This window comes from Hylobates moloch, unplaced genomic scaffold (genome assembly GCF_009828535.3).
Source record: "Hylobates moloch isolate HMO894 unplaced genomic scaffold, HMol_V3 SCAFFOLD_12, whole genome shotgun sequence".
Classification (NCBI taxonomy): Eukaryota; Metazoa; Chordata; class Mammalia; order Primates; family Hylobatidae; genus Hylobates; species Hylobates moloch.
In genome coordinates, this window is record NW_026652287.1 from 6,083,790 (window position 1) to 6,099,231 (window position 15,442).

General features: G+C 42.1%; 1 protein-coding gene across 1 annotated transcript in view; it reads right to left on the minus strand.

Moving 5' to 3' along the window:
- Nucleotides 1–652: 652 nt before the first annotated feature.
- The window catches only part of LOC131380768 (splicing factor, proline- and glutamine-rich-like), a 45,754-nt gene continuing 30,964 nt past the window's right edge, over nt 653–15,442 (minus strand). The window contains exon 2 of the mRNA XM_058425165.1: nt 653–711. The gene's annotated coding sequence lies outside the window, so the exon portion shown is untranslated. The remainder of the gene's footprint in view (nt 712–15,442) is intronic.

The window sequence follows — 15,442 nt, forward strand, 5'->3', positions numbered from 1 at the left end:
CTATGTGCATCTAGCTCTACTCAACTCTTTGATGCCAAGAAAGCAGAAGGAGCTCAATGGGAGGCTGCTTCTACTTTCAGATTCCCAAGCTTTGGGGAGGACTCATCACCTAACCACCATCAGCTTACAGTACTGCATAGCCCTGATTGCTTTTCTCATCAACTCTCTCTTATCTGCCCTAAAGCATGTGGAATCCTTATTCCAGGTGAACAGGAGACAGTATCACCAGTAACATTGTTTTCTTTGCCTGCTGTTTAGATCACAACCTAAAATCTTAAATTCCAGGGAACCAAAACCTTGTAACTGAAAAACATTTATTTTTCCTCTTGAAAGCACTAGTTTTGTAATAACTTTCAATTCTATTCTGAATCTCAAAACCTGGCCATAGACTAGTTTGTTTCTTATGAGCATTTTTTTTTCTTTATGTGTCATCATTTGGAAAAGAAGCCAGAAATAGCTCAGCCGCTTAGTTGTGCATAAAAGTACAAGGAAATTTTGGGGAAAATACATCATATGTTGTTTATTATCTCATATCATCCCAATACAGACGTGCTTCTGTGGCTGCAGGACCGTAAGCTTTTGGGAAGCAGCCAGTTCCAACCACAATATTCCACAAACCCAAACCCACTGCTCTTAGTCTGTGTGGGGCTTGGTTGATTTCAATGGGCCCTCCCCCGGGCAGGAGTTGCTGTGGTTCTTAGAAGAATCATCCTATATAGAAAAAACCAGGATCACTCTCAGACAGAAGACATGTAATTAAACAAGCCTCTTCCTTCCCTAGCATGTGTAATATTCATTTAAATATTTACTTTGAGCAAATACATTTTAATGAATTTTGCATTAAAATTAAATCAACTCATTAAAGCACATTTAAGAGATCAGAAATGTAAAATCAGTGCTGAGAGCAAGTTGTTAATTTCTGAGTCTGACTGACTTGAACCTAGCGGAAAATGGTGCGTGGGAGTGTAGTGTTCCCTTTTCCTAGAACAGACAGCCCTTTACCGTTGCACAAGGCATGTTCACATCCACTAACTTGGTGAACAAAGCAGGGGTGCTCAGCTCCATTATTAACGTGGCCAAGTAAGACTCACAGATTTTAACAAATGTTGGGACATTCAGCCAGCAAGTAGCAGAAAGCAGAGGTGATGACAGAGGGGATCCAGTCCAGCCTCACTGCCCCAACAAAGTGGGAGACTCACTTAGTGCCATGGTCAATCTCCCTTTGCCAAACATTTCCTGCTTGGTTTATTTCCTGCCCCTTTCAGCTCTGTTCTGAGCTAGGAAAGGTTGCCCCCTCCCAGGATATCCTTGTCTTCTGACTTCCAACTGGAATTAATCAACGAACAGCACCAACTAGACCCAGGAGGGCAGGAGGAGAGAGAGAGCAGGGTATTTCTTCCCTGTCCCTTCTGTGGTTTGGTGCCAAGTCTCTGACCATCTGCTGCTGCAGGATTCCAGCTTTCAGAATGTCCCTCCTCCAGGGCTCCAGCCCTGGCATTTGGTGACCCTGATCCTTCCTTTCGCTCTTCAGGCCTAGAAGCCATAACAGCATCCTTCTGTCCCCAACCTCTGGAAGGTTTTCCGCTTCCGCCGTCTTCCCTTACCCCTGCTCACATCTGTGTAAATAGTCCTTTCATGGAAGTACCCCTGGTTGGACCCTCTAGGTAGATGCTGTTTCCTACTGGCCACTGAGACAGGTCTGGCTGCTGACCACCAGGTGGTCACTAGGCAGCAAAGAGCCTGGGGAACCAGCCATGCCATCTCTTCTTCTGCTTAGCTTGGTGCAGAGACCTCCAGGGGGCAGTTAAGAGGCTGGGTGGGGTGCTGGGGGATGGCTGGACTAGTGCAGCCCCTCCTTTTCTGGATTATGCAGCCATTCTGTGCGGTGCCAGGGATGTTCTGAGGGCCTCCTGCTCCCCCCAGGATTAACACAAAGTCAGTATCAAAGTGCAAATTGTTAAAACTTTTAGATTTGAGAATCCTTTTGAAATTTTTAAATTATTAAAATATTCCTCTTTTCTGTTATTTATATTTCTCTTTTCTGCTATTTATATATTATGAGTTCTTAGGATTTGAAATTATACACTAAAAAAGGAAGCATGTCTATTAATTTTATTCCCAGATAGACATAATATTTGCAGTTGGTGTATGTTTCTTTAGAGTTTCTTGAGGGTACACACAGGTGTGTGTGTGTGGTGGAGTTGGGGGGAAAATATACTCATATTTTTAACATAAAAATCAAATCATTCTTCACATATTTTTCTGTAATTTGCTTTTAACCAGTTATCAGTCTTTGTGATAACTTTTTTTTTTTTTTTTTTTTTTGAGACAGAGTCTCACTCTGTCACTCAGGCTGGAGCGCAGTGGCATGATTTGGACTCATTATAACCTCGGCCTCCTGGGTTCAAACGATTCTCCTGCCTCAGCCTCCCAAGAAGCTGGAATACAGGAGTCTGCCACCATACCTGGCTAATTTTTTGTATTTTTTTAGTAGAAAAGGGTTTCACTGTGTTGGCCAGACTGGCCTTGAACTCCTGACCTTGTGATGTACCCACCTTGGCCTCCCAAAGTGCTGGGATTATGGGCGTGAGCCACTGCGCCCAGCCTTGGACAACAAGTTTTTATACTAGAGTATGTAAAATACCTCTTTGAAAGACTGCATTGAATGCTATTTAAAAGACATCACATAGTTCATTTAACTCATCTTCTGAAAACAGATATTTGTGCAATTCCAGCATGTTTTTTCTCCATTACCAATGAAGAAAAATACAGTTTTATAATAAACACGCATATACACTCATATGTATGTGTATGCATCTATATCTCTTTAGACTTTTGTGCAAATATTTCTGTGGGATACGTTTCTGGAAGTATAATTTTGGGGTCAAAGAATGTAACATTTTTATTTTTAAGAAATCATACCATTTTGGCCTTCAAATAACTATAATTACTTATAGTCCCATCAGCACCCTAGGGAAAGGCCTTCTTTCCCAACCACTTAATGACACTAAATAATTTCATCTGTTCCATCCTGATAAAAATAAAGTTGTATTTTGATCAAATGTGCATTTCTATGATTATTAATGAGGCTGAGTATTCATATTCTTGATTTTTTATGTAAATTATCTAAGTCATTACTTTTGTATTGATTTGTTTAACTGTATTGTGGTTTTTTGGATATGAATATTAGCTCTTCATGTTATGCTTTGCCACTGTATTCTCAGCTTGATTTCTGTTTATGAATTACACTTTGATTTTCGAGTTGTTTTTGCCATATAAAGGTTTTGTATTTTATAGTCAGGTCTTCTTATTTTTCTTCTTTTTTCGAGATGGAGTCTTGCTCTGTTGCCAGGCTGGAGTGCAGTGGCATGATCTCTGCTCACTGCAACCTCCGCCTCCTGGGTTCAAGTGATTTTCGTGCCTCAGCCTCCTGAGTAGCTGGGACTACAGGCGTGCGCCATCACGCCCAGCTATTTTTCTGTATTTTCAGTAGAGATAGGATTTCACCATGTTGGCCAGGATGGTCTCCATCTCCTGACCTTGTGATCTGCCCGCCTCCGCCTCCCAAAGTGCTGGGATTACAGGCATGAGCCACTGCGCCCGGCCTATAGTCAGGTCTTCTAATGTTTTACTTAGTGGCCTCTAGATGATGTGTCCTATTTAAAAAGACCTTGTCAACTTCAAGTTTCTTTGTTTAACTGTTTCATGCATAGTTTACAATTTTTTGATCTCAGTTTGATTTTGGGGGAAAGAAGACAATAACAAGCAGCTTCTTAAAATCCCTCTTCCAAATACATAGTTGCCAGCTGAAGGAAAATTTGCTGATACCCTCTGCTGGTCCAGTCTCTCGAGAGGGAAAGCCAATGTCCCCTGTCCCCACCCTACCCAACCCCGTGGTCCCCAGTTACCTCTCTGACATCAGCCCCAGGACTGACCCCGCACTCCCTGCCCAGGCCCACTGGGCTCCCAGCTGTTCCTCTCCAAACTTGCCCACTTGCTTTTCCTAGAAAGCTCTTCCCCCAGAGAGGGACACTGATCACTCCGTAACTTGTGGCATCCACTCAAAGCTCATGTCTTAGTGAGGCTTTCACTGAGCTGCCTATTTAAAAAGGAATTCCTCTTCATCCACTGGAGGCCCTATTCCCCTCCCTGCCTCCTGTGTCCTCTCTAGCACTCGCTGCTTGCTGACGTGCCATGGACTTTATAATTTATCTTATTCACTTTCTGTCCCTGCCAGCCTCTTTGGCTATGGATGGGATAATCCCCTTCTTTCTCCCAGAGGCTAGAATCAGGATTCAGAGTCAGCCAGCTGGCCTCTGCTCTTATAGTAACTGAAAGATGTGTAGTCAGGGAGCACCTGTGTTCCTGCTGCCTCCATTCCATGTCCAGTGAGGCAGCAAAGGCCAGAGCCCAGAGCCAGCTGCGTGCCTGCCCAGTGTTTTTCTCAAACAGTCCCCTTTAGCTCAAGCCCCCTTGACATGGCTTCCGGGACTCAACCCAAGAGGTCTTTTTGACCAATACAGGAATTCTCAAGAAAAATACTAGTCAATCCTCCCAATTAACATGTCTGGAAGGCCAGTGTAATCCTTGTCTGTTCATAAACTAAGTACAACTGGTTCCTTTCACTTTCAGCACAGACAGCTCTTCTGCAGGACTCTGTTTCCAAACTTTCCCCTTCAGTTGGAAAAATCTGAGGGAAGCCGTTCATGAGACACACTCACCTGGGTGATTACATAATTTCTCAGAGAAGACCATGAGAATTTCTCCAAAACTCTCAATTCCAATGTGCAACTTCACAAATCAGAAGAATACAAGAGAGCCCCAAGAATCTCAGAGCATGGAGGCAGGGCAGAGCAGTGAGGCCAAGCACAGGTAGAGGTCATCTTCCTACCCAGCCCCATGGGTGGGAGGTGGCTGAGGTCCCCAGGGCAGGCACAGGGCATCTTTTTACCCAGCCTTATGGGTGAGGAGGTGGCTGAGGTCTTTAGAGTGGGCACAGGGCATCTTCTTACCCAATCCCATGAGTGGGGAGGTGGCTGAGGTCTCCAGGATCTTCCCACTTCATGACGTGGGATCACTGCTTATGTTGCTGTGGCCAGGAAAACTACTGATGGATGTGGTTTTCACAGGGAGCTTCCTTTGATGTCCTCTGCTCTAGAACATGGCCTTTGGGGCTGCAGAGTGCAATTGAACCATATTCATAGAAATCCTTGACAATGTCACTGTTTTAACAGAAATTCTGTTTACTTTGCAAACCATGCAAAGTCCAAGTTAATGAAAGAGGTCATTTGAAGAGTTTGATTCGATTCCCTGATTAGCTCAGACGTGAGCATCATTGAGTAAATGAAAACCATGCCAAACCAAAGCTCACACCAACTACTTTTTTCTTCTTTTGGCTTCAGAAGTCTGCTTATCCAGCAACTGCTCTTTACATAAAAAAAAGGGGAAATTATCAAAATTATTTGATGAATCAGTCACACCATAACTTATACCACTTGGTGAACAGTTTTGGAATATACATACTTTTAAAAAAATAATAAATACTGGAGTATAAATTTCAAATTTCTTATTTATATATTCATTTATGTGTTAATTTATGTTACTATATTGACTTTTTAAATATTGCAAACTAAGCAGTGACAAGAGCAATGGGGCTACCAAGATTTAGACCAAAGTTTCCCAAATTATGTTGTATCAGAATTACCTGGAGAATTTATTAAAGCAGATTACTGTGCTCCTGCCCCAGCGTTTCTGATATAGTAGAACTGAGGTGGGAACTGATAATTTACATTTCTACCAGTTTCCTTCCCAGTTGATGCTGATGCTGATGGGTCTGGGGGACTACACTTTGAGGATTATACTCTTAGAATGATCAGGGTGTAACTGAGTCACTTGAGGGGATGTAAGGCTTACATAAACTTGGTGGGGTTTAGCCTAATAAGCATGAGAGAAGACAGGAGTTTGGGGAGAGAAGGGTGTTAAGGGTCCCTTTCCTGAGAGTCTGTCCGCTGGAATCCTTGGGATTGTTATTCCAGCTCCTGGCTTGATTCCTCCTGTTTCAGATGATGCAGTCAGCAGCGTGTTCCAAGATCTCTTCTCTACTCAGCACCAGCAGCATCTTTACAAATATGAAGGTGATCATTTGGGGATGTTTCGGGTAGTTGAGATTCTTCATACATAAACTAAACAGCATTTCCATATATTGTGCTTTTTAGGTTTCTCTATTTTTTAAAGCTCCTTTACCTATCCTTCACTCATCACTATGATGAAACAGACTTAAAAGAAAGGTTTAGATGATGGGAACAGTCCTAGAGCTAACAGAAGGCTGGATTTGGCTTCTTCATCCCCAAACATGTACTATCTCTCACACACACACGTACACACTCATAAACACTCATGCACCACGCACACATGCACACACACTCCATGCACACACACATGCAGGCACACACTCTCATGCACATGCACACACATGCATGCACACACACACACTGACACACACATGCACACATATAAGCACAGGCTGGCTCCACAAATGGAAATGAACAGCCTTTGCCAGAAGGAGTGCTGAGCAGGCAAAATCCAACAGATTTTTGCAGCCAGGTCTATTTTTGTCCATTTTACAGACTTTTCTTTTTCTTTCTCCTGGATGTGTGGAATGTGAAGCTGCTAAATTACTCTAGATTGGACATTGGGCTGTTAATGGAGCTTGATTATTTGTGAGTCAATTCCACTCTGCCTTCCTTTGGGTGACTCCATCAGAAGAGCAGGAGAAGAAATTCCAATACCCAAAGAGAAGGTTAAGGACAGCAGCAAAGCCCAGGAATGACAGGTAAGAATGACCTTCCGTCTCCACCATCAACTCTGGTCCATTCGGGGCTGTTCTCCCTCTGGCCATCATTTCCTGGCTCCAAGCCACCCTCTACCCTCACCTGCATAGAGTCAGGACTGTGAAGAACAGATGTGTCCACTGCTAACTCCAAGTTCTGCCAACAGTGGGGACTGGAAGGAGACCAGAAGACTGAGGGCAAAGGAACTCGCACCTTCCTGTGTTGCTTTCTGTTCTGCCAGCAAGACCCTAGCGACGGCTGTTCATCCTATGAGCAGCTGTTGGTTCTAGTTTGCTTTTTTTTCTTTTTTCATTCTTACAGCTTTATTAAGGTACCATTGATATGAAAAAAATGCATGTATATTATATGTCCATTTTTATTATTGTGGACACACACAGGCACCCATAATAGCAGGAACACGATCGAGGTAATAAACATATCCATCACCTCTAAAGGTTTCCTGTGTCCCTTTGCTCTGCTCTTTATTGTTTTATAAAAATACTTATCATGAGGTCTACCCTCTTAAGTTTTTATCTGCGCAACACTGTGTTGCTAACTATGGGTACTACCTTGTACACGAGATTTTTGCAATTCATTATTCATAACAATCAAGATAGGGAAAACCTACGTGTTTTTTTGTTCATTTTTGATTTGTTCATTTTTCTTCTCACATGATCAGAACCAACCTCAACTCTCCTCCTCAGAGATACCAGCAGCAGACAGCCAGAGTTCCCCTGCCCCACGAGGGGTCTGGATTTCAAATCTGTGTGACTCTTCCTCCATATTTCCAGATTCTGATAAACTCGTCCTCTTCCATTTGTTTTTCCCTGGACCTAGGTGTATTAGTCAGTTCTTGCCCTGCAATAAATACCTGAGACTGGGTAATCTATAAAGAAAAAAGACTTAACAGGCTCATGGTTCTGTGGGCTGTATAGGAAGCATAGCGGTTTCTGTTTCTGGTGAGGCCTCAGGAAACTTCCAGTCATGGTGGAAGGTAAAGGGATAGCCAGACATCTCAAGGCCAGGGCAGGAGGAAGGGCAGCAGGGAGGTGCTGCACATTTTTTGTTTGTTTGTTTGTTTTTAATTTTTATTTATTTGATTTTTTTTTATTATACTTTAAGTTCTAGGGTACATGTGCACAACGTGCAGGTTTGTTGCATAGGTATACATGTGTTGTGTTGGTTTCCTGCACCCATCAACTCATTGTTTACATTAGGTATTTCTCCTAAAGCTATCCCTCCCCCAGGCCCCCACCCCCCCGACAGGCACCAGTGTGTGATGTTCCCTGCCCTGTGCCCATGTGTTCTTGTTCAACTCCCACCTATGAGTGAGAACATGCAGTGTTTGGTTTTCTGAACTTGTGATAGTTTGCTGAGAATGATGGTTTCCAGCTTCATCCATGTCCCTGCAAAGGACATGAACTCATCCTTTTTTATGGCTGCATAGTATTCCATGGTGTATATGTGCCACATTTTCTTAATCTAGTCTATCATTGATGGACATTTGGTTTTTTCCAAGACTTTGCTATTGTGAATAGTGCCACAATAAACATACATGTGCGTGTGTCTTTATAGTAGCATATTTATAATCCTTTGGGTATATACCCAGTAATGAGATTGCTGATTGCTGGGTCAAATAGTATTTATAGTTCTAGATCCTTGAGGAATCACCACACTGCCTTCCACAATGGTTGAACTAATTTACCCTCCCACCAACAGTGTAAAAGCGTTCCTATTTCTCCACATCCTCTCCAGCATCTGTTGTTTCCTGACTTTTTAATGATCGCCATTCTAACTGGTGTGAGATGGTATCTCATTCTGGTTTTGCTTTGCATTTCTCTGATGACCAGTGATGATGAGCATTTTTTCATATATTTGTTGGCTGCATAAATGTCTTCTTTTGAGAATTGTCTGTTCATATCCTTTGCCCACTTTTTGAAGGGGTTGTTTGTTTTTACTTGTAACTTTGTTTAAGTTCTTTGTAGATTCTGGATATTAGCCCTTTGTCAGATGGGTAGATTGCAAAGATTTTCTCCCATTCTGTAGGTTGCCTGTTCACCTTGATGATAGTTTCTTTTGCTGTGCAGAAGCTCTTTAGTTTAATTAGATCCCATTTGTCTGTTTTGGCTTTTGTTGCCATTGCTTTTGGTGTTTTAGTCATGAAGTCTTTGCCAATGCCTATGTCCTGAATGGTATTGCCTAGGTTTTCATCTAGGGCTTTTATGGCTTCAAGTCTTACATTTAAGTCTTTAATCCATCTTGAATTAATTTTTGTATAAGGTGTAAGGAAGGGATACAGTTTCAGCTTTCTACATATGGTTAGCCAGTTTTACCAGCACCATTTATTAAATAGGGAATCCTTTCCCCATTTCTTGTTTTTGTCAGGTTTGTCAAAGATCAGATGGTTGTAGATGTGTGGTGTTATTTCTGAGGCCTCTGTTCTGTTCCATTGGTCTATATGTCTGTTTTGGTACCAGTACCATGCTGTTTTGGTTAATGTAGCCTTGTAGTATAGTTTGAAGTCAGGTAGTATGGTGCCTCCATCTTTTTTTTTTTTGCTTAGGATTGTCTTTGCTATGTGGGCTCTTTTTTGGTTCCATATGAAGTTTAAAGTAGTTTTTTCCAATTCTGTGAAGAAAGTCATTGGTAGCTTGATGGGGATTGCATTGAATCTATGTTACCTTGGGCAGTATGGCCATTTTCACAATATTGAGTCTTCCTACCCATGAGCATGGAATGTTCTTCCTTTGTTTGTGTCCTCTTTTATTTCGTTGAGCAGTGATTTGTAGTTCTCCTTGAAGAGGTCCTTCACATCCCTTGTAAGCTGGATTCCTAGGTATTTTATTCTCTTTGAAGCAATTGTGAATGGGAGTTCACTCATGATTTGGCTCTCTGTTTGTCTGTTATTGGTGTATAGGAATGCTTGTGATTTTTGCACATTGATTTTGTATCCTGAGACTTTACTGAAGTTGCTTATCAGCTTAAGGAGATTTTGGGCTGAGATGAGGGGGTTCTTTAAATATAGAATCCTGTCATCTGCAAACAGGGACAACTTGACTTCCTCTTTTCCTAATTGAATACACTATATTTCTTTCTCTTGTCTGATTGCCCTGGCCAGACCTTCCAACACTATGTTGAATAGGAGTGGTGAGAGAGGGCATCCTTGTCTTGTACCAGTTTTCAAAGGGAATGCTTCCAGATTTTGCCCATCCAGTATGATATTGCCTGTGGGTTTGTCATAAATAGGTCTTACTATTTTGAGATACGTTCCATCAATACCTAGTTTACTGAGAGTTTTTAGCATGAAGGGATATTGAATTTTGTCAAAGGCCTTTTCTGCTTCTATGGAGATAATCATGTGGTTTTTGTCATTGGTTCTGTTTATGTGATGGATTACATTTATTGATTTGCGTATGTTGAACCAGCCTTGCATCCCAGGGATGAAGCCCACTTGATCATGGTGGCTAAGCTTTTTGATATGCTGCTGGATTTGGTTTGCCAGTATTTTATTGAGGATTTTTGCATCGATGTTCATCAGGGATATTGGTCTAAAATTCTCTTTTTTTGTTGTGTCTCCGCCAGCCTTTGGTATCAGGATGATGCTGGCCTCATAAAATGAGTTAAGGAGGATTCCCTCTTTTTCTATTGATTGGAATAGTTTCAGAAGTAATGGTACCAGCTCCTCCTTATACCTCTGGTAGTATTTGGCTCTGAATCTGTCTGGTCCTGGGCTTTTTTGGTTGGTAGGCTATTAATTATTGCCTCAATTTCAGAGTCTGTTATTGGTCTATTCAGAGATTCAACTTCTTCCTGGTTTAGTCTTGGGAGGGTGTATGTGTCCAGGAATTTATCCTTTTCTCCTAGATTTTCTAGTTTATTTGCGTAGAGGTGTTTATAGTATTATCTGATGGTAGGTTGTATTTCTGTAGGATAAGTGGTGTTATCACCTTTATCATTTATTATTGCATCTATTTGACTCTTCTCTATTTTCTTCTTTATTAGTCTTGCTAGTGGTCTATCACTTTTGTTGATCTTTTCAAAAACCAGCTCCTGGATTCATTGATTTTTTGAAGGGTTTTTTTGTGTCTCTATCTCCTTCAGTTCTGCTCTGATCTTACTTATTTCTTGCCTTCTGTTAGCTTTTGAATTAGTTTGCTCTTGCTTCTCTAGTTCTTTTAATTGCAATGGTAGGGTGTCGATTTTAGATCTTTCCTGCTTTCTCTTGTGGGCATTTAGTGCTGTAAATTTCCCTTGTAGGTCTCTATGGACTTGCTTTATGAATCTGGCTGCTCCTGTATTGGGTGCACATATATTTAGGACAGTTAGCTCTTCTTGTTGAATTGATCTCTTTACCTTTATGCAATGGTCTTCTTTGTCTCTTTTGATCTTTGTTGGTTTAAAGTCTGTTTTATCAGAGACTAGGATTGCAACCCCTGCTTTTTTTTTGCTTTCCATTTGCTTGGTAGATCTTCATCTATCTGTTTATTTTGAGCCTATGTGTGTCTCTGCACATGAGATGGGTCTCCTGAATACAGCACACTGATGCGTGTTGACGTTTTATCCAATTTGCCAGTCTGTGTCTTTTAATTGGGGCATTTAGCCCATTTACATTTAAGGTTAATATTGTTATGTGTGAATTTGATCCTGTCATTATGATGTTAGCTGGTTATTTTGCTCATTAATTGATGCAGTTTCTTCATTGCACTGATGCTCTTTACAATTTGGCATGTTTTTGCAATGGCTGGAACTGGTTATTCCTTTCTATGTTTAGTGCTTCCTTCAGGAGCTCTTGTAAGGCTGGCCTGGTGGTGACAAAATCTCTCAGCATTTGCTTGTCTGCAAAGGATTTTATTTCTCCTTCACTTATGAAACTTAGTTTAGCTGGATATGAAATTCTGGGTTGAAAATTCTTTTCTTTAAGAATGTTGAATATTGGCCCCCACTCTCTTCTGTCTTGTAGACTTTCTGCCAAGAGATCCGCTTTTAGTCTAATGGGATTCCCTTTGTGGGTAACCCAACCTTTCTCTCTGGCTGCCCTTAACATTTTTTCCTTCATTTCAACCTTGGTGAATCTGACAATTATGTGTCTTGGGGTTTCTCTTCTCGAGGAGTATCTTTGTGGTGTTCTCTGTATTTTCTGAATTTGAATGTTGGCCTGCCTTGCTAGGTTGGGGAAGTTCTCCTGGATAATATCCTGAAGAGTGTTTTCCAACTTGGTTCCATTCTCCCCATCACTTTAAAGTACACCCATCAAACGTAGATTTGGTCTTTTCACATAGTCCCAAATTTCTTGGAAGACTTGTTCATTTATTTTTACTCTTCCTTCACTAATCTTGTCTTCTCACTTTATTTCATTAATTTGATCTTCAATCACTGATATTCTTTCTTCCACTTGATCTAATCAGCTACTGAAGCTTGTGCATGCATCATGAAGTTCTCATGTCATGGTTTTCAGCTCCATCAAGTCATTTAAGGTCTTCTCTACACTGTTTATTCTAGTTAGCCATTCATCTAATCTTTTTTCAATGTTTGTAGCTTCCTTGTGATGGGTTAGCTTGTTTAGCTCAGAGAAGTTTGTTATTACCAACCTCCTGAAGCCTACTTCTGTCAACTCATCAAAGTCGTTCTCCATCCAGCTTTGTTCTGCTGCTGGCAAGAAGCTGCAATCATTTGGAAGAGAAGAGGTGCTCTGGTTTTTAGAATTTTCAGGTTTTCTGCTCTGGTTTCTCCCTATCTTTGCAGTTTTATGTACCTTTGTTCTTTGATGTTGGTGACCTACAGATGAGGTTTTGGTGTGGATATCCTTTTTGTTGATGTTGGTGCCATTCCTTTCTGTTTGTTAGTTTTCCTTCTGACAGTCAGGTCCCTGAGCTGCAGGTCTGTTGGAGTTTGCTGGAGGTCCATTCCAGACCCTGTTTGCCTGGGTATCATCAGCAGAGGCTGCAGAACAGCAAATATTGCAGAACAGCAAATATTGCTGCCTGATCCTTCCTCTAGAAGCTTTATCCCAGAGGGGCACCAGCCTGTATGAGGTGTCTGTTGGCCCCTACTTGGAGGTGTCTCCCAGTTAGGCTGCACGGGGTTCAGGGACCCACTTGAGGAGGCAGTATGTCCATTCTCAGAGCTCAAACGCCATCTTGGGAGAACCACTGCTCTCTTCAGAGCTGTCAGACAGGGACGTTTAAGTCTGCAGAAGTTTCTGCTGCCTTTTGTTCAGCTATGGCCTGCCCACAGTCATGGAGTCTATAGAGGCAGTAGGCCTTGTTGAGCTGCAGTGGGCTCTGCCCAGTTCGAGCTTCCCAGCCTCTTTGTTTACCTACTCAAGCCTCAGCAATGGTGGAAGCCCCTCCCCACGCCAGGCTGCAGCCTCACAGGTGATCTCAGACTGCTGTGCTAGCAGTGAGGAAGGCTCTGTGGGCATGGGACCCACCAAGCCAGGCACAGGAGAGAATTTCCTGGTTTGCCGGTTGCTAAGACCGTGGGAAAAGCACAGTATTTGGGCAGAAGTGTACCAATTTTCCAGGTACAGTCTGTCATGGCTTCCCTTGGCTAGGAAAGCAAAATTCCCTGACTCCTTGTGCTTCCCAGGTGAGGTGACGCCCCGCCCTGCTTCACTTCACCCTCCATGGGCTGGTGCTGCACATTTTTAAACAACCAGATCTAATGAGAACTCACTCACTATACCGAGGGGGGAAGGTGTTACATCATTAATGAGAACTCCACCCCCATAATCCTATCACCTCCTACCAGACCACACTTCCAGCACTGGGTATTACAATTAGACAAGAGATTTGGGTAGGGACACAGATCCAAATCATACCACTAGGGAACTGCTTCTGTCATTTACTAGAACTGTTACCTAAGTCTCCCTTTTGCCCATGCAGTCCATCAGTATCTATTTAACCAACTCTATTTCTGTTAAAGTAACCATCATAACTTCATTTTTCCTGATGGATCCAAACTGATAAACTCCCTTTAGCAGCCATCCACTCCCTACTCTGGAAAAGTCTCATCCCGCTTTGAAATAGGCTCTTCTCACTATGCTGAGCCATAACTTTGCTCCTCTGTGTAAGCAGACCCTGTGGAACCGACCTAATTATGTTACCTCCTTTTTCCCCTATGAAATCTGATCTTTTCTTCCCCACAGACCCTTTTTTTCATAGGGCTTGGCTTGAAGTGACCTGACTGCATGAATCAAAGCTAAAGACAATGTGGGATACGCAAATCTGTTCTCAAGGTATGGGGCCTTTTGGCTGCTTCATGGTGCACATTTGTTCTTTATCAGCAGTCCCTAAGCCCTTCCCTTTTCCCAGTAATAACATCTTAGTTTGCTGCAGGCAGGTCTCCTCCACTTTCAGATTATGGATTTGGGAAGCCTCCTCTGTCTTATTACATGGAAGGCTATTGACTCAGGTCTGATCAATTGGATTGTTCAGTTTCTCTGGTCCCAGTGGTTGGTTCATAGATGTCCATTTCAGAGCTAATCAGAGCTAACGAGTAATGATGGGTCCCTGTCTGGGAGTGTTGGAAGATGGACCTGTTCTTTTTAAGGGAACTGGAGTCAGGTAGAATGCAAAGTTGGAGATAATACAGCCATTGTGCCTTCAGAAAGGAGATTCGGTCTAAGAATTAAACCAGCAAGGGGAAACAATGCCAAGAGAAGAAAAGAAAGTAACCAGATGCTGGTGACATTAAAGAAATCCCTGATTGTATTAGTCTGTTCTTATGCTGCTAATAATACATACCTTAGACTGGGTAATTTATAAAGGAAAGAAGTTTGACTCACAGTTCCACATGGCTGGGGAGGCCTCACAATCGTGGTGGAAGGCGAATGAGGAGCAAAGTCACATCTCACACGGTGGCAGGCAAGAGAGAACGTGTGCAGGGGAACTCCTCTTTATAAAACCATCAGATCTCATGAGACTTATTCACTATCATGAGAACAGCATGAGAAAAATGCACCCCCATGATTCCCCATCTCCCACTGGGTCCCTCCCACAACACTTGGTGATTATGGGAGCTACAGTTCAAGATTAGATTTGGGTGGGGACACAGCCAAATCATATCACTGTTTCAAGCCATACCTGAAGGAGTCTCCTTTCTGTATATTTCAGTTATGATAAACATGAATAAACTTCATATTGTTGCCAATTTGAGATGGGATTTCTATCACTTTCAGTTGAAAAAGTTCTTTCTGGTCTTCTCGCTCCCCTAAAAGAGCTCTTGTATTTCCACATGAATGAGCAGAGTTTGTTGTTTCTACTGTGGTGGATTAGCAGCCTGGTCTCCCAGTGCTTTTGACATTTCCTAGTCATAGCCTCGCCCACTACATTTCTTCAGTCTGCATTTGATAGCAGCAGACTCCTCCAGGCCATCAGTTGTACTGAGATTGATTTAACAGAGCTGAATGCATAACACAGGCCTTGGTTACTTTTGCCAAGGAAACGTGGGCCTTTCTCCTTTGTTCTGCAGGATAGAGGGCCCTTCTTATTTATATCTCCAAAAAGAAAAGTAAATGATTAATGAACTGGACTAAACAATAATATAATAATAATATATATTGCACCTTTATGAATATTAAACATGTTAAATTTTTACATATTTTATATTCA